The sequence below is a fragment of the Zea mays genome, chromosome 1, assembly GCF_902167145.1.
Source record: "Zea mays cultivar B73 chromosome 1, Zm-B73-REFERENCE-NAM-5.0, whole genome shotgun sequence".
NCBI lineage: Eukaryota > Viridiplantae > Streptophyta > Magnoliopsida > Poales > Poaceae > Zea > Zea mays.
Window position 1 is genome coordinate 133,549,241 of NC_050096.1, and position 22,725 is coordinate 133,571,965.

At 43.0% G+C, this 22,725-nt stretch overlaps 1 pseudogene; it reads right to left on the reverse strand.

Annotated features, from left to right (window-relative positions):
- LOC118473070 (ATP synthase subunit beta, chloroplastic-like) overlaps nucleotides 1-16,986 on the reverse strand; it is a 38,114-nt pseudogene extending 21,128 nt beyond the window's left edge.
- Between the last annotated feature and the right edge of the window lie 5,739 nt (nucleotides 16,987-22,725).

Consider the following 22,725-nt stretch of genomic DNA (forward strand, 5'->3'; position numbering starts at 1 on the left):
AGTCTGAATCGATAATTCAAAAATTTTGGTGACGCATAGTCAAGTTGAATCAAGCTCTCATTTAGTGTCTTAGATAAGAATCATTAGAGGTAATAAACGTTACATTGTGGGCAATATATATACGTGTATATATAGTTGGTAAAAAACGAAAATGAGGATAAATCCTCCTTTTCCATATCCTTTAACCCACTGTTCATGAAGCAGGATTATTCTTCACGTCACATTACTCCTCAACGTGTCTTTTCTCTGGCCTAATCCATCCACGCTCGATCTCCAGCACAAAAAAATCTCTTCACGTCGGCATCCAGCCCAGCCATCGTACGCGCCAGACCCTTCCATCGCCCAGCTCGATGCCCAGCGAGCGTCTGATTTTTTCCACCGCCGCGCGCTGGTGTCCATCTCCTGAAGATTTTTCCACCGGATGCCTCTTCTTCCATTTCTTACGTAGCGCACCTTTGGATATTTCCAGCCGCCGCGAGCTCCCCTTCTCTCTCCCGGCGCTCTCTTCCTTCTCCCTGGCGCTCGGTCGCTTATCTCGCTGTGCTCGGCTCCCTGGTTGGAGCTCTCTGACGCCGCGCAGAGCCCTGTGGTGCTCGCTCGTCTTCCAGCCGCGACATCCCCATGGCGCTCCCTCTTTGCTCCTCTGCGCGCCCGTCTCTCTTGCTCGCAGAGCTCCATGGCGAGCGCCCCTGCTCGGACTGAGTCCAGCTCCTCTCTCTCGCGGTCCTCTTTCCCATACGCTCGGCTTCTGCTTTTCCCTATCTAGCGGATCTTGGCCGACTGCCCTTCTCTCTCTGCTTCAGCATGTGACGGCGTCAACCGCTCCTCTCCCTCTCCTATGGCCGTCTTCCCTCCTGTGTCGCGCTCTGGCCGAGTCCCTCCATCGCCGACGCGCGCCCCTGGCTCCTCTGCTGCTGCGCGCGAGCTCTGCATATCCCTGCGCGCGAGCTCCTGCGCGTCTTCTTCTTTGATCTCTCTGCACGCAGCCTGGCCGCGCAGCTCCCTGGTAGCCGCGCGACCTTCCTGCTCGCCGGGTCGCGCCCCAGCTCCCTGGCGTGCCGAGCTCGCCTTCGCGCGCTACAAGTTTCCTTCTCCCATCGTCGCGCGCTCCTTGCTCGTCATGGCCGCGTGCTCCTCGTCCGGCTCGGTCATGACATCGCCGTCATTCCTCGGCTCCCTGCGCGCTGAGCTCCCTTGTTATAGTTTTCTGCTTCCTTGTCGAGCGCGCAGCGTTTCGTTGTCCCTCGTCGTGCCAAGTTCTCCTCTGCCCGCAGTCGCGTCCTGTTTCCTGCTCGCCGGTGCGCCCTCTCGACTCACTCGGCTTTAATTCCCAATCGCGTCGTCGACCTCGTCGTTCGCCGTCGTTCGTCGTCGCGTCGTTCGCCGTCGACCTCGCTAAATCGCTCTTGCTCGACGCCGGTGATGGCCGTCGTGGAGTACCGTTGCGAACTCCCAGCACCCTTCTCTGCTCCAGGAATTATCAAGCCTTTAACAGCCATCGTTTTGTTGCAACGTGTGTGTGCTACTCACCCCACGCCGTCGTCTTCGTATTTTTAGCAAGCCCCGGTGTGCGCTCACGTTCGCCATCCCCTGTTCGACCTCGTCGTCGAGCTTCGCCTTGCTGGTCGTCGATCTGCGCAATTCCGGTTCGACAATCGATGCTGTCTCCGTCGAACTCCTATTTGCCATCACGCCGAGCTCCTTCAGCACTGCCCCCAACCCGTTGTCGTTGTTCCGTCACCTCGCTTTGACGCTAGTCCCTTCGTGGTGCCTCCGAGTTGGAATCACGCTGGCAAAAGGATCCCCAAGAGATGTTCAAAAGTTGGATGGTGGGGTGTGTGATGATTCAGATAGTACCTGCCAAGTGCTCGACAAATTGCCTGGATCGGAAAATTACTACCGATCTCGCGGATTCGAGTCAGCTGTTGAAACGGTAAGCTGATGAATTATTCAGAATAGTTCGATCGTTGAATAAATTAATGTGCTAGTGCGATGCTCATTAGGTGCTCGATAATTGCGTGGGTCACGAAACTCTCGTCGACTTCGCAGTTCTTGCGATTATCGAGCCAGATTCAATTTTAGCGAGTTATTTTGCTATTCCGGTCAATTAGCTGAAGTAGTGTACCGAGTAGAATATTAGTAGGCCTGTGTGACAATGAAATATTTTAATCATTTATAAAGATGTGTATATATTTACGATAAAGAAATGTTTGAGTAATTATTGACATGTAAAATATGTAAGGAGTAAAATAAAATTAAAATAGTTCTTTGTGAGTGATGTAGTATAATTTATAAAACGAGGGATAAGTTTAGAATTTAATTAATTAGCTGATAAGTTGTGTTTAGGCTAATTGTATTAAATGTGTATAATTTATTGTCTGTGATGTTTGCGTTAGGTTCGGTTAATCTAGAGAAGCGTAATTATTGCGCTTAGTCATATGTCGATAGCTAGTGTTATTGTATAAAATTGTACAACGTGTCGCCGCTAGGTGTTTAAATTCGCTATCGCGTAGCACTATTTAGGTTTATAATATTCATGTCTATATGCATTCATGTGCATAATGCATTTGATTCAGGCACATTAAATAATCGCGTGATGCGGAAGACAAGCCAAGTCGACCCCAAGCACGGACTACTCCGCATGGTGATGCTGATGAACGAACCTACCTGATCAAGTGCTAGGACCAGGACAATCGTCAAGTGATCGACGCCTAACAACACTAACCTAGTGTTATTCAGGCAAGCCCCGGTACATGCAACCCCTTCCTTGTGTTTCTAAATTTTTTTTACACACTTTAAGTCTAGTGAATGTGCATTAGGTTTATAGGAGTTGCTTGGAAACCCTTGGATGTATTGCCTTCCTTGAAATCCATACCTTTATAGATACTTCTGGTGAAGTATCAAAATATGATTTACAAAAATGCTTAGCCCTGCTCAGATCTTGTGGATAGAGGTTGTCTTTTGCGTTAAGGCCTTGCTTAGGGGTTATCCTGAGGAAAGATGGCTTCTACCTGCAAGAATATTTTCATTGAGAGCATGGTGGGATCTTACTGCAAAGTTCCCTAAAATGCTCTTTTTGTCCTAAGGAAAACAGACAATCCTAAGGATGAAAGTACTTAAATCGGAACTTGGGCTAGGAACAGGTGATGTTCTACCCAGGTTGATTAAGGATTTGATGCGTATGTAGGCTTGATGATCGAGGACCCTTTAACTGGTCACATGCCTCGTCATGGGTAAGCTTTGCCTCGGGCAGACTAATACTAGAATAAGAAACCACGCAATGGGAGTGGAGAGATGGCGAGAGTAGCGTGTACCCTCCGTGGCAAGAGGCTCGACGGTGGTGTATCTGTGCTCTCGATTGGCGTGAACCTGATCTGGTCTTAAGAACCCCGGTGGCAGGTTGACATATGCAAGGGTTAAGTGCTACATATGTCGTGTGATCGGAGATCCTCAGCTGAGTATAATCGATTCGGATCGCCGTACCTTCGCGGTTATGAAGACTTGGTCACTGCCCTACAACCTAAGTCAGGATGTGAACCTCATGAATAAAAATGATGTTGTATTGATGAGATGGTGAAATTAGACCAGATGCAAATAGAGTCTATTAATATTTAATCTGGCGTTAAAATATTGAAAGTAAAGACTCACTTTAGTAAGCTATTGCTGCAAAAGTATCTAAGTTGATTCTTGCTAAAGCCTCTCCTTGATTCCCAAATCCAGCATACCCTTGAGAGTCTTTTCTTAGTCGGGTAAGTCTTGCTGAGTAATTCCATACTTAGGGTTTTATTCCATGTTGTTTTTCAGGTTATAGTTTTGTGCTGCTGATGATGGTGTTAAGTGCCGGTGGGCTCGGCCTTCTTATAAGTCTAAGTACTTCTTCTATACTTCTTATTGAGGATGGTCACTTGAGCTAGCATATATTTCAAACATATACTTTTGTAATCACTCCGATAAAATATTGTAAAATTTTTGTAACCTGTAAAATTTGGTAATAAGATTTCCGCTGCAAAAATGATGTGTGTGTGATTTGTGTTACTTAATCCCGCGGTTCTGGTTGTAAGTGGTTTATCCGATGTCCTTGGGGCAATTGGTCAGATCCTGTTAAGTTATCTGGTGCACATGCATAACCGTCTGAGGTCTTCGGGACAAGGACAGGTGCATGTGGGCCCAATAACTTGGAGGTTCTACCACAGCTCTAATCAGATAAAGGAGAGTAAGGACCCGCTAAGTTCCTACTTTTTCATGTTTACCATATGGATCCTCCGATTACTATAAAGATGAACCCAATCCAGAATACGAACCTAAAAGAAAACACCTATTAATCCAATCACAAGAATACCAGTTACAGTACCTATCAGCCAAAGAGGAATTCTTCTAGTAGTATCGGCCATTTCCCCTACTTTCCTCCACATTTTCTCAAGTGGTCATGCTAGAGAAACAAACAATCATGGATAGTTATAAAGATGGTATCTTTCCAACTGGGATAAGCGAATTCTTACTACTCTCTTTCTTTCTCTCAATTGAAGAAGTAATTGGAAAACAAAACATCAAGTACAAAAATGAGTAATAAACCCCAATATAGACTGGTACGATTCAATTCAACATTTTGTTCATTTGGGTTTGATTGTGTCATAGTTCTATAGTTGGAATTTGTTTTATCGTTGGATGAACTGCATTGCTGATATTGATCCCAAGAAAAAAACGTGGGTACAGCTAATCCGTGAATAGCCAGCCATCGCACAGTAAAAATAGGATAGGTTCGATCTATGGTCATTGGGGGCGTCCTAAAAGGATCTACTAAATTCATCTAGTTGTTCTAAAGAATCAAAACGGTTGGTTATTAATGGAATTCCTTGTCGGCTTTCCGTGAAATACTCGTTTGGTCGAGGACTTGCAAACACATCATAAGCTAAACCCGTACTGACAAATAACCAACCCGCAATGAATAGGGAAGGTATAGTAATGCTATGAATAACCCAATATCGAATACTGGTATTAATATCAGCAAAAGAACGTTCTCCCATGCTTCCAGACATGTTGAGCTCCCAAAATTTTTATTCAAAAAAGGAATTGATTCTGTAAAAGATGGGATCCACTAGTAAATAGAAAATTACGGATATTTCATCCTGGTGAGATTGTCAATTTTGTACCAATGGTGTATTTTGAGTATACTGAATTAGTATAGCTATCCTTCCTATGGCACATCAATCCAGTTTTGCTTGGTCCCGAAACATAATTCCTTTTTTTCTCTTTTTTGTTCCTTGTCTATAGGAAAATTACATGTTATTCAAGGCATCAATAGAACCCCACAATTTTTTGGGTCCTACTTATTTTCATTGTCTTCGGAATAGTAGAATAATTTAATTTGGAATAGCGGCCAAGATCTTGGGAAAATCTATGTTAATGATTAATAAGATAAAGAATTTAGGAAGGATATTCTCATATTGACGCAATACAAAGATAAGTATATGAAAAATCGATCCCTTTTTAGTTGAAGGAATTTAATTGGTTAGCATAAAATAATATCTAATAAATAGAAAATCGAATAGTGGATAATCCATTGTGAAAGAAACAGAATACATTCTTTGAAGAATCAAGATTCGTAATCAATCCTTGTCATGTTTGTTGGATGAGGTCTAATTTTCTTGACCAAATAGCAAGCATGGAACTTTACAAGAAAAACTTAAAAGAAAAGGATAATTGAAGTACCTTTGAATCAACTTTTCTTGGGTTCAAAATACGAATAAAAATGAATAAAAAAAATTAAATTTAAGGAACAGTTCCATTTTTTAGGAGGCCCTCGGGGGTCATGGAATGCTTTTCTTCTCCTCTTGTTCCTTATGGAATACAATGAGTTAAAATTTGCTCCAAAAACGGGATGAAATCCATCCTATTAAAAAGAAATAATCCGAATCAGAAATAGAAAGATTTTTTTAAAAAAAATCAATTCTTTATTTATCTTTTATTCCAAAATTCTCCCAAAAATCCAATTTCATTTTTCAATGGGGTTAGATGATCTAGTTCTAAATATTATTAGTTTACTTAACTGACAGATTCTACAACAAATCTCTTGATTCGGAATTAGGGACTCATGTTACGTCTGATGAATCTATTTTCTCTTTTTTACACTTTTGTATCTCACTCTATCTTGTTTTTTAGTATTATCTAAAATAACCGATGAATTATGAATTTTCCATAACTTAAACTTAGGTAAGTGCTTTACCAACATATGTAGTGTAGAAAAAATGGAATTGAACCCCTTCATGCTTACTATAACTAGTATTTCGGTTTTCTACTGGCTACTTTAACTATAACCCCAGCTCTTTTTATTAGCTTGAACAAGATACGTCTTATTTGAAATGAATTCAATGAATAGAAGAATCTTTCTTTTGGATTTTTGGTATTCTAGACTCTTTTCCACACTAATTACTAATTCTTTTCTTGGGCATTGAGATTCATGGATAGTTTAGACTATTATTTAGTGATAGATCGTACCTCTTTTTTATCCCCTCGAACAAATCAAAATGATTGAAGTTTTTCTATTTGGAATCGTCTTAGGCCTAATTCCTATTACTTTAGCAAGATTATTCGTGACTGTGTATTTGCAATACAGGTGTGGGGATCGGTTGGATCTTTGATTGAGTAATATTTCTTTTTTGATTGACCTCCTCTCTAGTTTGGAGGAGGTCAAATTGGAGTTGCAATTCTACTATGTTTTTTTAAGTTATTTTAGTTTCGACATAGGATTTGAACCTACGACATCGGGTTTTGGAGACCCGTGTTCTACCAAACTGAACTAAGAGCGCTTTCAAAACAAAAAAAAAGAAAATCCTTTTCTATTCCTAACGTGCCTCACGTCTATATTGTATCCACAAATTCAAGTTATACCCACTTTAATCGATCTCCCCACTACTACCCATAACGAAGAAATAATTAATAGGTAGGGATGATAGGATTTGAACCTGTGACATTTTGTACCCAAAACAAACACGCTACCAAGCTACGCTACATCCCTTTTCCAAATTGTTGTACAATGCCATTGTACACAGTTCCTTTCTTGTTTTCCACATCGTAATTTTCTTCTATTTCTTTATCCATATAGAACTTTCTTGTCATTTCTTGTTTTTGGTCTTATATAATCAAGGAAGGGGTATAAACTAAAATCTAGTCAAATTTCACCTATAAAAGAAAGACTACTATTCCATAGTAATGTATAGGAAGAAGGGGTCATCTTTTTTAGGGATAGGAAAATCTCGTCTATACGGTTCATTCTATATATATAGAATATTTATTTTGTTTTTTAGTTAGGAATTTCACCTAAACAAAAGAAATACAAAAGATCTTGGGCAAGAGTATCTGATCATATATGTATTCCAATACGGAAGGAGGATTTTCAAAGCGGGATATAAAAACATATCTCTCTGTAGCACCCGTGCTAAGTACTCTATGGTTTGGGGCTTTAGCAGGTTTATTGATAGAAATCAATCGTTTATTCCCATAAGCTTTGTCATTCCCTTTTTTTAATTCTAGTTATTCCTATGCGAGAGATAGAATTCTTCGTGACATGACAAAATTTTTCCCTTTTGAATTCGTTTTTAGTATATGAAGCAAAAAGTAAGAAAAGATGGATAAGGATCATCCTTTAGTTATTTCTCTATGTTTTATTACTTAATTTACGAATTTCAAAAATTTTGTATTCTATTGGATTGGATTTGTTCGAGAATTTGAAGAATTACAACAAAATCTTGAGAAATCACATTTTTAGTTAGGAACTTCTATGGATTTTATTCTTCTTCTTTTCTTTGGATCCAAAATAGAAGAATAAAAGAATAGGTATAAGAATTAAGTTAAGTCGATCCAAAAAGGAAAGGAGGTTCATGGCCAAGGGCAAAGATGTTAGAATCCGAGTTATTTTGGAATGTATTAGTTGGGTTCGAAAGGGTACCAATAAGGAATCGACGGGGATTTCTAGATATAGTACTCAAAAGATTCGCCACAATACGCCCGGACAATTAGAATTAAGAAAATTTTGTCGTTATTGTCGCAAGCATACCACTCATAATGAAATAAAGAAATAGGAGCATCGTGTGTTCGATTTTTCCAAAGAACAGAAAGAGTAAGAACTTCTTATTAAATATATAGAACATAGATAGAATACTAAATACAAATCAACTCAACTCATCTGATTTTAGATAGATATTATTTCATATGTATAGAGGGGTTTTATTTTTATATAGTTGTTAGGGGCCTTCCTCTTCCGAAGGTCCTCAAAAACATGTCTAACCATATGATTTCAGCATGATTATGAATAGTTACAAGAAGCTTCGGCTTTGGGATGAAGAACTTCTCTTATGGCGGAATGGAGGGAGATAAAGAGTGGGCAACGAAGCTAAAAGCCAAGGACCTTCGGCGTAACAAATTGACGAAGCTCAGAAGCATAACGATGACTGAAATTGGCAAAAGACCTTATAGTCCTCAATAATCCATGTTATGATTATAGGCAGTTACCAGGGATATAAATGTACTTTTATCCGGGCTGCGTCTCGTGCCTATAAATAAATGAATAGTAACACCGTACTGTTCACGCTAGATTGTAATCGCTCTCGAGCCATTCTCGCTTTTCACACCTTCTGGCAAGCCGAAGGTATCATTGTAATATGAATATTGTTAATGTTTATTCATGTTTAATGAAGATAAATGAATCATGGATACATAACAGATATTATCTTGATTCCTCTGTATTTCTTCATCTTCTTGTTTTTATTCATATTCATGTTTACATTATATCATAAAATGATGAAGGTGTGTCCTTCATGACCTTCGTCTGAAGATCATTATATCCGAGAGGTAATAATGTTTCGAAGGACGAAGGTCTTTAACCATTAACAATTATGTTGCCTTGTTCTTAATTAATAGAACTTGAGAACAAGTGACCAACAATAGTATATTTTGATTTAATCAATTAATATAGTATATTTTAATTTAATCAAATAATATATGGACCAAAGAAAGACTACTTCTGGTTCTAGATCAAAAATTAATAAATAAAGAAATCTATTTTTTCAAATTTTAAAATAAGGAATAAATCATGTATATATCTAAACAACCTTTTTGTAAATCTAAGCATCCCTTTCGTAAATGCGAACAAACTTTTCATAAATCTAAGCAACCTTTTCGTAAATCTAAGCAACCTTTTCATAAATCCAAAAAACCTTTTCGTAGGCGTTCTCGAATAGGCCTAGGGATCAAATTGATTATAGAAACATGAGTTTCATTAATCGATTTATAAGTGAACAAGGAAAAATATTATCCAGACGAATAAATAGACTAACCTTGAAACAACAACGATTAATTACTCTTGCTATAAAACAGGCTCGTATTTGATCTTTCTTACCATTTCGTAACTATGAGAATGAGAAGAGCAATTTCAATAATTACTGGTCCTAGACACAGAAAAAATAGACATATTCCTCAATTAACACAAAAGTTCAATTCCAATCGAAACATAAGAAACTACAACCAGAATTTAAGAAACAACAATCGAAACTTAAGTTTTGATTGTTGATGTTTTATTCAAAAGACTCAGACTCATATATAAAGTAGAGTAATCCAATTTGGATTCTTGTGTTTGTTATAAGAAAGAAAAATGGGAAACAATTAATAGTTTTTTATTTATTGCAACATGCTCGTCGATTCCAACCACTTAATCTTAATTTATTGTATCTTCCGAAGTTCCCTCTCCGGGAATTCGGTTTTAATTATTCCTGTACATTACTTTTTTATCCTTTAATTGATGGTCCTTATTTTATTGGAAATCGTGTAAAGATTATTTGGATTTGATACAACTACTTGTGCAAGCATTTTACGATTAAGAATCAATTCCTTCTTGGATAGATTGTGTATTAATTTACTATAACTATTGAATACGTTATATACCCGTGTTGCTGCGTTGATCCGAGTGATCCACAAACGTAGAAAATCCCTCTTTTGCCTGCCTCTATCTCGATGAGAAGAAACAAAAGCTCTTCTTACTTGTTGAGTAATCACTCGATTAACTCTTAAATGAGCCCCTCTAAAGTTTGAGGCAAATGAACACATTTTTGTTCGTCGTCTTCGAGCTATATATCCTCGTGGAACTCTGGTCATTGAATCAAATTAACCTTAATGAATAACTAATGATTTCTCTTCTTTTAACCCTCTTTTTTCCCATTAATAACTAAACGGATTATTCTGATATATAAAATATTAATTCCAATGGCTTTTGCTACTATAACCTTCCGAACCACGATTTTTTATTCCATTTAGTTATTTTGCATAGAAATAACAGATTCTAACGATACTAAAAAACAGTGGGTTCCATCGTTTTTATGGTTCCCTTTTAAACGGCGAGGCCCTCTCTATACACAGGAGCCCTTTCTTTCATCAAAAGGTATTGTGAACTTGTATAGTTCACATTCTTTGGCTCTACGTATCCATTATAGAGTAAATAACTCTTTTCACAATAAGAGTTATTCATACAGTGATGGTATTTAATTATGAAAGTTGGCTAAGTCCGTTCTTTTAAGATAATGGAGCATAAGCCTTTTTCTTTTTATTATTATTTCCTCTGCTTAATGGATAACATTTGTTACCAATGGGGGAATTGCTTCTTCCAATCTAGATGATTGGATTTTCACTAAAGGAAACCATAAATTCCATATACCATAGAAATCTAGGATAGAACTTCTCTATCCTATTCATTGGTACCGATCATGGATACCTCAAAATTTTATTATTTGTTTGAACTCATGATCTGAACGAGTCGCACAAACACCATAGCACATGTTCCTCGACGCTAAGGACATCCCTTAAGCGCGGCCGATTTTCTAGCATTTCATATTGGCTGTCTTGCATTTCTAATAAGTTGTTTAACCATTGGCATGTCGTATGTATATATAAAATGGATTGGTTTAGATCGATCTTATCTTGATGATTCATCATCATGAAGTATTTCAATTTTCTATAGCATAAAACTTGAATTTAGGTTTGAAATAAATTTACAAGAAATCCACCCACTACCAATCCTTAAACATTTCTGGAAACCACACTGGATCAGTATCGCAGTGCTCGTCAATCATTTCATCCCCTACAATATCAACAAGTCCATAAGCTTTGGCTTTGTCTGCTAACATAAAAACATCCCTTTCCATGCCTTCGGATACAACCCAAAAAGGCTTCCCTGTTCTTAGTGCATAAACCCTTGTGATCATTTCGTGAACTTTGTGTAACTCTTCCACTTCTAGTAAAAATTCTGGTGTCCTTGCCTGATAATAAGCACTAGCAGGATGGTGAAGCATAATCCTAGCGTGAGTGTTGGTGTCTAGTGTCCGACCGCACACCTAGGAATACCCTCACGGTGCTTTTGGGTAGGACGGTGTTGCGGTCGGACACTAGACACCAACACTTTAGGAATACCCTCACCGGTGGGGCCGCCCTGTCATCACCTATTCTCCGTGCTCATCTCAACAGAATGTGCCATGCTCGCGTGGTCAACACTCCAATCTTTCGCGGCTTCGCCTGGGCGGAATCGAGCTCCGGTCCACCAGAATTCTTCACCGGTGTGGGAGCTCCGCCGCACCGCAGCCGCGCACCGTGGGCAGCGTCCCTGGCATCGTCCCTGTACCCGGCATGCCCTTCCATCTTGTATGCCTTGTCTCTGGTGCGCGTGGTCGCTAGGGTTCGGGGATTAGGGCGTCCGCTTGCCGGGATGGCGGTCACCGGCGGGAGCCCTGCCGTGGGGGTCTGTGCGCCGCCGCCGCTGGGTGGCGTGACCGGGGTTGGGGATTAATCCCTCGCCGTGGATCCAGTGTTGGACGACATAGATTAAAGTTGGGATATCGATTCGGCCTGATGGAATGCGTGCCGTCCGATCCAGATCGGAGGGGTGCGCTTATGTATTGTTTATTTAAAAAATCTGGTCCACAGATCTGATGTTGTGCGGTTCACGTGGCATACCTGTTCGCTTTAGGGTTATTCTAATCTCGACCATGGGTGTTCGATTGGACGGCTCACAGTAGATATTACCCCTTCACCGTGGTCAATTTTCAAAAGAACCCCTGGCCTTTGCTGAAATTAACCCGCCGTCCCACGCACTGTGGGCTGTGTCTCGGGATTTTTGTGAGATCGTCCCTGCTCTTTCCGATATTATTGTGCCCAGTCCAGACAACAGTAAAACCATAGAAAATAAAACAGAAATTAGTTTTAATGCATAAATAAATGTTAGAACTTGTTAAATTCCTAGAAAATCTATATGAACTCCAAATTGGTCCATTCCAGTTCCTAAATTTTTGTAGTATTATTGTCTAACCATTAGTGCCTTTGTTTTAACATGAAAGATGATTTAAAATTTATCTAGTACTTAATCTTGTATTAAGCACATAAAACATTAGAAAATCCATAACTTAAAATCTATACCTCCAAATTTAGTGATTTCAGTTCCTATGATCCTATTTTAATGTCTAGATTATTATTGTATATTTTGTGTACATGCTTGGTGTGATGTTAATTGTTGCTATACTATGTATGTATTGTGTTGATGCGAGTAGACGAGCAAGCCACTGTGGAATCTGAGGTTTTGCTGGTAGAGAATGCTGAGCAGGAGCTCGTTGAAAGCAAGTTGTGCCCTTGATCACTTCTTTTTACCCACTCATGTTCTAATTATTCATAATGATCTGCATAGGTTAATTTTGATGGGACCCAATAGGTTACCCTAGTTTGATTATCTTTATACCTTGTTTACCACTGAACTTTTTGGGTAGTACTTGCTAGTGCTTTATGTGGTTTTGGGTATGAAGATACATTATTCATGATTATACTTTTGTTATCCGTTGTTATTTACCGTTCATGATAAGATCATTATGTTAATTGGAACATGGAGCGACCACCCGGGAAAATAGTGCTACCATAAGGGTTTATGGACGCCCTTGGCTGATTAATTAGGAAAGCTAGTGGAGGACTACCTTACCCGAAAGGGGCAAGGGCAGTAGGGGAGTGGTCAGTGTAGGGAGGTCCTTGGGATGATTTTGCTGCGATGGCGATCATGCGGGGGATCCCTGCATTGGAGCTTCCTATAAACTGTAGCGGGTTTTCTGAAGCTAGTGGAACATTGTAAAGGCCTCGTAGTGTTACCCTGCCTCGCCTCCTCGGTAGAGGTGTATGGGAAGTCGCGATCCCTTGGCAGATGGGTAACATGACTTGTGGGTAAAGATGTGCAACCTCTGCAGAGTGTAAAACTGGTATACTAGCCGTGCTCACGGTCATGAGCAGCTCGGACCCTCACATGATTAATTTATGGAACTAAATTCAATTTGTCATATGCATTGCATCGCAGGTGATGTTATTACTTTTCTTAATTGGGTTGGTATTTACTTATACTTAGTAACTGCTAATAAAATTTTGACCAACTTTAAAAGCAATGCTCAGCTCTAACCATCCTCTTTGGTAAGCCTTACACTTCACGTGAGCTCCCACCTTTGGCGAGTTCATGCACATTATTCCCCACAACTTGTTGAGCGATGAACGTATGTGAGCTCACTCTTGCTGTCTCACACCCCCCCACAGGTCAAGAACAGGTACCACAGGATGAGGCGCATGGAGGATGTCGTGATGTGTTCGTGAGAGATCAAGGTCGTCGTCTCCCAGTCAACTTCGGGTTGCTGGACTGTTGTCTCCTTATAATGTAATTATTTGTTTATTTTGTATAGAACTCCTATTATATAGTAAAGATGTGACATTCGATCCTGTGCCATGATTCATCATATGTGTGAGACTTGGTCCCAGCACACCTGGTGATTATGTTCGCGCCCGGGCTTTGGACCCCTGAAACCCGGGTGTGACACACACCCATTGGGTGTGATGCCCGGAATTTTTAAGATTTTCTGAAGAAACGGTATCCACAAAATATACGCAATGAATGTATCATGATAAAAGGAGGAGATCGCCTGAAACAGGAGGAAGCACAATTGTGGTTACTGAAGCGCAAGTCCAATCAACGGAAGCATTAAAGCACATAGCAGGGTGGTGTCCAGCCGAAGGCCTTCTTTCTCAACCAATCAGATGTCCAACTTGTCACCGATCAAATTGATTTCATACCTAACAAGGCATGGACAGATGGCGTCGCCTGGTTATTCTAAAAATGCTGATTTCAAAAGCATAAAAATGAAGACCTTTGAATGGATTGTTTCTAAAATCCACTCAAAGCTCAGGGGCTACACCCATTGGGTGCACCTTCGTTGAACCCAATAGATTCACAATACCTTCGTTGAAAGATTGGAGTGTTGACCACGCGAGCATGGCACATTCTGTTGAGATGAGCACGGAGAATAGGTGATGACAGGGCGGCCCCACCGGTGAGGGTATTCCTAAAGCGATGCTTTTGGAATCAGCATTATGGCTTTAAGGTATTGTGAATCTATTGGGTTCAACGAAGGTGCACCCAATGGGTGTAGCCCCTGAGCTTTGAGTGGATTTTAGAAACAATCCATTCAAAGGTCTTCATTTTTATGCTTTTGAAATCAGCATTTTTAGAATAACCAGGCGACGCCATCTGTCCATGCCTTGTTAGGTATGAAATCAATTTGATCGGTGACAAGTTGGACATCTGATTGGTTGAGAAAGAAGGCCTTCGGCTGGACACCACCCTGCTATGTGCTTTAATGCTTCCGTTGATTGGACTTGCGCTTCAGTAACCACAATTGTGCTTCCTCCTGTTTCAGGCGATCTCCTCCTTTTATCATGATACATTCATTGCGTATATTTTGTGGATACCGTTTCTTTAGAAAATCTTAAAAATTCCGGGCATCACACCCAATGGGTGTGTGTCACACCCGGGTTTCAGGGGTCCAAAGCCCGGGCGCGAACATAATCACCAGGTGTGCTGGGACCAAGTCTCACACATATGATGAATCATGGCACAGGATCGAATGTCACATCTTTACTATATAATAGGAGTTCTATACAAAATAAACAAATAATTACATTATAAGGAGACAACAGTCCAGCAACCCGAAGTTGACTGGGAGACGACGACCTTGATCTCTCACGAACACATCACGACATCCTCCATGCGCCTCATCCTGTGGTACCTGTTCTTGACCTGTGGGGGGGTGTGAGACAGCAAGAGTGAGCTCACATACGTTCATCGCTCAACAAGTTGTGGGGAATAATGTGCATGAACTCGCCAAAGGTGGGAGCTCACGTGAAGTGTAAGGCTTACCAAAGAGGATGGTTAGAGCTGAGCATTGCTTTTAAAGTTGGTCAAAATTTTATTAGCAGTTACTAAGTATAAGTAAATACCAACCCAATTAAGAAAAGTAATAACATCACCTGCGATGCAATGCATATGACAAATTGAATTTAGTTCCATAAATTAATCATGTGAGGGTCCGAGCTGCTCATGACCGTGAGCACGGCTAGTATACCAGTTTTACACTCTGCAGAGGTTGCACATCTTTACCCACAAGTCATGTTACCCATCTGCCAAGGGATCACGACTTCCCATACACCTCTACCGAGGAGGCGAGGCAGGGTAACACTACGAGGCCTTTACAATGTTCCACTAGCTTCAGAAAACCCGCTACAGTTTATAGGAAGCTCCAATGCAGGGATCCCCCGCATGATCGCCATCGCAGCAAAATCATCCCAAGGACCTCCCTACACTGACCACTCCCCTACTGCCCTTGCCCCTTTCGGGTAAGGTAGTCCTCCACTAGCTTTCCTAATTAATCAGCCAAGGGCGTCCATAAACCCTTGTGGTAGCACTATTTTCCCGGGTGGTCGCTCCATGTTCCAATTAACATAATGATCTTATCATGAACGGTAAATAACAACGGATAACAAAAGTATAATCATGAATAATGTATCTTCATACCCAAAACCACATAAAGCACTAGCAAGTACTACCCAAAAAGTTCAGTGGTAAACAAGGTATAAAGATAATCAAACTAGGGTAACCTATTGGGTCCCATCAAAATTAACCTATGCAGATCATTATGAATAATTAGAACATGAGTGGGTAAAAAGAAGTGATCAAGGGCACAACTTGCTTTCAACGAGCTCCTGCTCAGCATTCTCTACCAGCAAAACCTCAGATTCCACAGTGGCTTGCTCGTCTACTCGCATCAACACAATACATACATAGTATAGCAACAATTAACATCACACCAAGCATGTACACAAAATATACAATAATAATCTAGACATTAAAATAGGATCATAGGAACTGAAATCACTAAATTTGGAGGTATAGATTTTAAGTTATGGATTTTCTAATGTTTTATGTGCTTAATACAAGATTAAGTACTAGATAAATTTTAAATCATCTTTCATGTTAAAACAAAGGCACTAATGGTTAGACAATAATACTACAAAAATTTAGGAACTGGAATGGACCAATTTGGAGTTCATATAGATTTTCTAGGAATTTAACAAGTTCTAACATTTATTTATGCATTAAAACTAATTTCTGTTTTATTTTCTATGGTTTTACTGTTGTCTGGACTGGGCACAATAATATCGGAAAGAGCAGGGACGATCTCACAAAAATCCCGAGACACAGCCCACAGTGCGTGGGACGGCGGGTTAATTTCAGCAAAGGCCAGGGGTTCTTTTGAAAATTGACCACGGTGAAGGGGTAATATCTACTGTGAGCCGTCCAATCGAACACCCATGGTCGAGATTAGAATAACCCTAAAGCGAACAGGTATGCCACGTGAACCGCACAACATCAGATCTGTGGACCAGATTTTTTAAATAAACAATACATAAGCGCACCCCTCCGATCTGGATCGGACGGCACGCATTCCATCAGGCCGAATCGATATCCCAACTTTAATCTATGTCGTCCAACACTGGATCCACGGCGAGGGATTAATCCCCAACCCCGGTCACGCCACCCAGCGGCGGCGGCGCACAGACCCCCACGGCAGGGCTCCCGCCGGTGACCGCCATCCCGGCAAGCGGACGCCCTAATCCCCGAACCCTAGCGACCACGCGCACCAGAGACAAGGCATACAAGATGGAAGGGCATGCCGGGTACAGGGACGATGCCAGGGACGTTGCCCACGGTGCGCGGCTGCGGTGCGGCGGAGCTCCCACACCGGCGAAGAATTCTGGTGGACCGGAGCTCGATTCCGCCCAGGCGAAGCCGCGAAAGATTGGAGTGTTGACCACGCGAGCATGGCACATTCTGTTGAGATGAGCACGGAGAATAGGTGATGACAGGGCGACCCCACACGGTGCGCGGCTGTGTTGCAACCGATGCGGCCGTGCCTGCCTGGAGCGGTGGTGCCTGGTGCCTGCCGGCTGGTGGTGGTGGCCTGGTGGAGTGGTGGGGGGCGGCGGGGCGCCTGGGGCTGGGGCAGTCCGGCAGTGGGCGCGCTGGACGGTGCCGCGGAGCGGCGGCCGGTGGAGGTGCGGACTGCGGGGCTGGGGCCTGGGGCTGGGCGGCTGCCGGTGGCTGGGGCCTAGGGGCGAGCCAGCGAGGGTGGGGTTGGGCGGCTGGGGGAGACGGGTGGGGCTGGGTGGCTGCCGGTGGCTGGGGCCTAGGGGCGAGCCAGCGAGGGTGGGGTTGGGCGGCTGGGGGAGACGGGTCACGGACCACGGTGATGTGCTGAAGCCGTGAAGACTGAAGGACAGAAGGGTGATGTGTTGGATTGCTATTAGAGATTTAGGGTTCATCTACTGCCTGACACGTGGGCTAGGCCGTATTTCAGTTTTTTCAGTTTTTTCGGTTCTTTAGAGTGGAGTAAATAAGAAACACAAAAATCACATACCCTATAGCGACCCACCATCAGTCACACACTTACCTCTATAGCGACCGACCATAAGTCGTTAAATTTCTAGACTTTTAGCGACCCACAGACCGTCGTTATAAAAGCATTTAGCGACCAACCGTCGGTCCATACTTTTAGCGACCAACCGTCGGTCCCTAATAAGGGTCGCTAAAGATCAACCGTCGTGTAGTGGACGGCGACGGCAAGGACGAGGACGACAGCAAAGGCGACGGCGGCAAGGGCGATGGCGAGGCCGATGACATAATGCTGCTGGTTTAGATATTAGTATAGATAGCAATAGTAGTAGTAGTAGTAAGTAGTAATAGATTAAGGTAGTATTAGTTAGTAGTATAGCATAGTGTAAGTACTAGAGTACTGTAATGTAATGTAATGACCAAGGGCTGAAGAGGCCGACTCATAATGAGTTGGTCTCGAGTTTGCGATGATCTCCCCCTATGTATAAAAGTGCGGTTCTTTGCTGGCCCACTGTTGCATTCTTTTGTTTGCGCACTTAGCTGCTCGCTGGCATTTTAGAGGTAATGCCCGAGTGATGCTTGTGATCTCCACTTTTTCGAGTTATGATCTGGCACTTTTGCGCCTGACTTATCGAGCCAATTCATATTTATGCTGATGTATCCCCTCGAGTTCTGAACCCTAATTCTCGCTTTTTCCTCCACCGCTTCTCTGTTTCCTGAGCTCTTGAGTCCGCTCGCTTCGCTTAAGGGATCGAGATGGCTCCCAAGAGGAAGAGATAGAGTGTTGATGTTCCAATTATTCTGCCAATTGATCCTAATAGCCAACTTCCATTTACTGGCAACCACATGTCTGTTGTCTCCGAGTCTGACGTCTTGCACCTTGTCGAAACTGGTGTTCTTCCGCCAAAGGAACCATGTTCTTGGCGAATCTGGCGCGGGGTTACTGTTCCAACAGAGGACACCCACGAAGTTGTCGTCTTCGTGCCTTTTCTCATCCGAGGACTGGCCCTGCCAGCTTCTCCCTTTTTCCGCGGCCTCCTCAATTTTTATGCTCTGAATCTTACACATTTAAACCCCAATTCTGTTCTTCAAATTGATGTGTTTGTTCACCTCTGCGAGGCTTTCCTTGGAATTCCTCCTCATTTCGGGCTTTGGAAATACCTCTACCGTTGTCGGCTCGGGATGGATGGAGGACAACATCAGCTTGTTGGTGGTGCCAGCCTCGACGTCGGGGTAGGAAAGTCGAATATCTTGATATCACCCTAAAGGACAACATTAAAGGATGGCGCCTTGAGTGGTTTACCATGGAGAACCACAACAAGTCCCTCTCCCCTTGATCGGGGAGGCAGCCCGACGTCCACACGCCCAGCTAGACAGAGTCCCCCATAGCTTCAAAGCTAGCCAAATCTAGGATGCTGCTTGCCAAAATATGTGCGCCGAAAGACAAGGCCTGACTGCTGAAGTTTTTGTTGCTGACTTTGTCTTCAAGAACATCCAGCCTCTGAAAGATAGAGTGTACCCAGCTTATTTGTACACTAGGGTCAACGACCCTACCCGAATTACCAATAGACGGATTCCTGATGAGGACCTGCTGAGCCGGATTGACTTGATGTTAAGGGGCAAGGTTTCGAATGCTGGTGCTCCCTATCTTATTCTGTCTGGAATCTACCTCCACTGAGTGCCTTTTCTGAATTCATTTCCAATCCTCCTAATCAAGATGGCAGTCCGGGTCATAGAGTGTGACCCTCACTGGATGACATCGATGCTTTCATCGCTCCATTCCGGAATCTTCCTGAAGCAGAGAGGCAGACTCATTTCCAGATGTCGACCAGTGCTGATGAGGCTGAGGTAAATGCTGTTCTCAACATGCTAGCTAGAGAATCGTTTGACTCTGCCCATACTGAGTAGATAGCTGTTGTGATTGGGAAGAATCTTGGTGAGGACAAAGAAGTTCAAAATCCTGAAGGTGTTCGTCGCAAGCGATTGCGCCGGACGAACTACCCAACCACGCCTGATGAGGGGAAAAAGAGAAAGAAAAGACTTCGGCGGTTATCATGCTTAGAACAAGATGCTGGTCCCTCGACATCACCCCTCGGTGGTGGCTCGGCGAGCACCACCCTCGAGGACGATATCAGAGGTTGTGATGATGCCAGAGTTGGCGGTTATGTGCTTGATGAGGACGGAGAGGAAGAAGAAGAAGAAGAAATTCCCCTTATTCGCAAGAACAGCCGCAACAGCAGGAGCAGTGACATCCCTGTGCAGGCCTTATCAAGATTTGTTAGCTTCCAGGGGTTGACAATGTCTGCCTTTGACCATGCACTAGAAGAGATTATCCCTGAAAACATTTTATCAGAGCCTACTGAAGTTGAAAGTTCCCTCGTTCGTTCATAGGTTCCGGATCATGTCCCTTTGTCATGTGATCCTGTCTGGCAAGAGGTAACCCGGACAATTTCCCGTACTTCGTAAACCTTGGAGGGACTTCTCACAAGGACACGCTGGCCCTTGATGCTACTGGTCAGAGTCACCCGGCTCCTCCAGGCACGACCGAGGGTGCTTCAGCTTTGGAAGTTGTCGCTAAGTACGACCCAGCCCCCGAGGGTGGTGCTGAGGGTGACACATCCCCCAAAGGTGCTAGGCCAGGCTCCTCTTCGGCTGCTTCTATGGACGTTCATGTTGGATCACCACTAGTTCAATCTGAGGAACTCGTGGTGACAAATTTATCTGCTACTCTTGTCGGTCTGGTGACCTTAGAGGCTAGTTACTCGGATGCTAGGAATCTGCTGCCTGCTGATGGAGTTGAGGTCTCTCCGAGTCATACTTTCACCATCGTTCCTGTTGATGCCCCCTCAACAAGCAGTGCATCGATGCTTACTACTTTGGGTCTTCCCTTATTTCTCTCCAATCTTCAGGTGAGTCGACTTTTGCTTCTTACTGTTCATGTTAGCAAATGGGTTCTCTCTGCTAATTTTTGAAAATGCAGAATATCTTCGATTCTATATCTGCCCAGCTGAAATCTTGTGGCGCTCCAGTCCCCGACCAACTTTCGTCTTTGACGTAGTGGAACCCTCTACTGCTTCAAAGGCAAATAGATGTTCTAAAGGCCTCAAACCTTGGTTAGTGAGTCTGCAGTTTCCTTTTTTTGTTGTTTATTGCTTTTCTTATCTTATATCTTGTGCTCTTTTTCTTCTGCTTTACCAGCTTTGACTCAGCGCTGCTCCGATGCTGAGGAGAAGTATACCCAGAGCCAGGCTGACTTGAGCCAAGTCTCTGCCTTCTTGGACTTTGCTCGCACCTTGAATTCTTCTTTGAATGCTCAACTTGACTCGGAGAAGATGGCTTATGAGGTAAACTTTCTTGACTGCTTCTGCTTTGCTTTCTTTGCTTCAATGCTTAGTGCTATTCTTGCTTGCAGTAGGAGAGGCGGACGCTCCTTGCTTCTCGCGACAATCTGGACAGATTATATCGCGATGCCAGCAATTCCTTGACTATTCTAGATAGGAGTCATCACTTCACCATGTTAGACCTGGACCATCATCGGGATGAACTGAGGGCGTCCCAGACTGAATTGTCTCGACTTGGTAAGCTACTATCTTCAAAGGATTCTGTCATCAAGGAGTTGTGTGCTTCAAAGAAGCTTGTCATGCAAGAGTTGGAGGCCGCCCGCCTCAACATCAAGTCCTTAGAGAATGATCGTGTTGTTATGAAGGCGATGTGCGACAAAGCCATGGACAAGGTCGTTCGCTCCGGGCGGATCCTGATGAGGAGGCCTGGCGTTGTAGTGCCCGAAGATATTGTTCCCGATGTTCTTGCTGTTCCTGTTGTCATGAGCCGACCTTCTTCTTCTACTACTCCTGCAGTTGAGGCTTCCTGCAAAAATGCTCCTACGCAGTGATTTGCTCGGATTGAAACACTTTTTCATTGAGTTAGTAGTGTACTATGAATTCCATGTGCGTGTAATTGTGCTACATTTGAACTGATCTTTCTGTTAGCAGAGTGCTGAAACCACCCTTGGGCATGTGAACGAGTTACTTTTCTTTGAAGTGCTCCCGATTTGAGTTGGTTATTTTGCTAGTAGGGTATAGTGAACACCCTGAGTCGCGCAGGCGTGAGCATGTTGCACCGACTTAAGGCGTTTCCGATTTAAACCGATTGCTCTGTTAGTAGGGTATAATGATCACCCTGAGTCATGAGCATGTCACACCGACTTAAGGCGTTTCCGACTTAAGCCGATTGCTCCGTTAGCAGGGTATAGTGTTCACCCTGAGTCATGTAAGCGTGAGCATGTCACACCGACTTAAGGCGTTTCCGACTTAAGTCGATTGCTCCGTTAGCAGGGTATAGTGATCACCCTGAGTTGTGTAAGCGTGAGTATGTTGCACCGACTTAAGGCGTTCCCGACTTAAGCTGATTGCTCAGTTAGTAGGGTATAGTGATCAACCTTAGTCTGTAAGCGTGAGCATGTCACACCGACTTAAGGCATTCCCGACTTAAGTCGATTGCTCCGTTAGTAGGGTATAATGATCACCCTGAGTCGTGTAAGCGTGAGCATGTCACACCGAATTAAGGCATTTCTGACTTAAATCGATTGCTCCGTTATTAGGGTATAGTGATCACCCTGAGTGTGCCGTGCTGATTTCGAGTTGAGTCCGTCCTAGGTCAGTTGTTGATCAAGAACTTGTATGCCTTGGAAAATGGAAGCTTTATTGATAATGAAACCTTCTGCTTACAAAGTACAACTCGTCCTCAAGAGTTTTGAGGCATTGCTAGGGGTAGAATTTCCCTGAGCTGCTCAATATTCCATGAATTTCCCACTTCGGTGCCATCCATCTGAGTGAGACGATAGGATCCCGGTCATGTGACCTCCATGATGATGAATGGTCCTTCCCACGATGGTGATAGTTTGTGCCGCCCCTCCCCCGTTAGCACTCAACGGAGTTCCA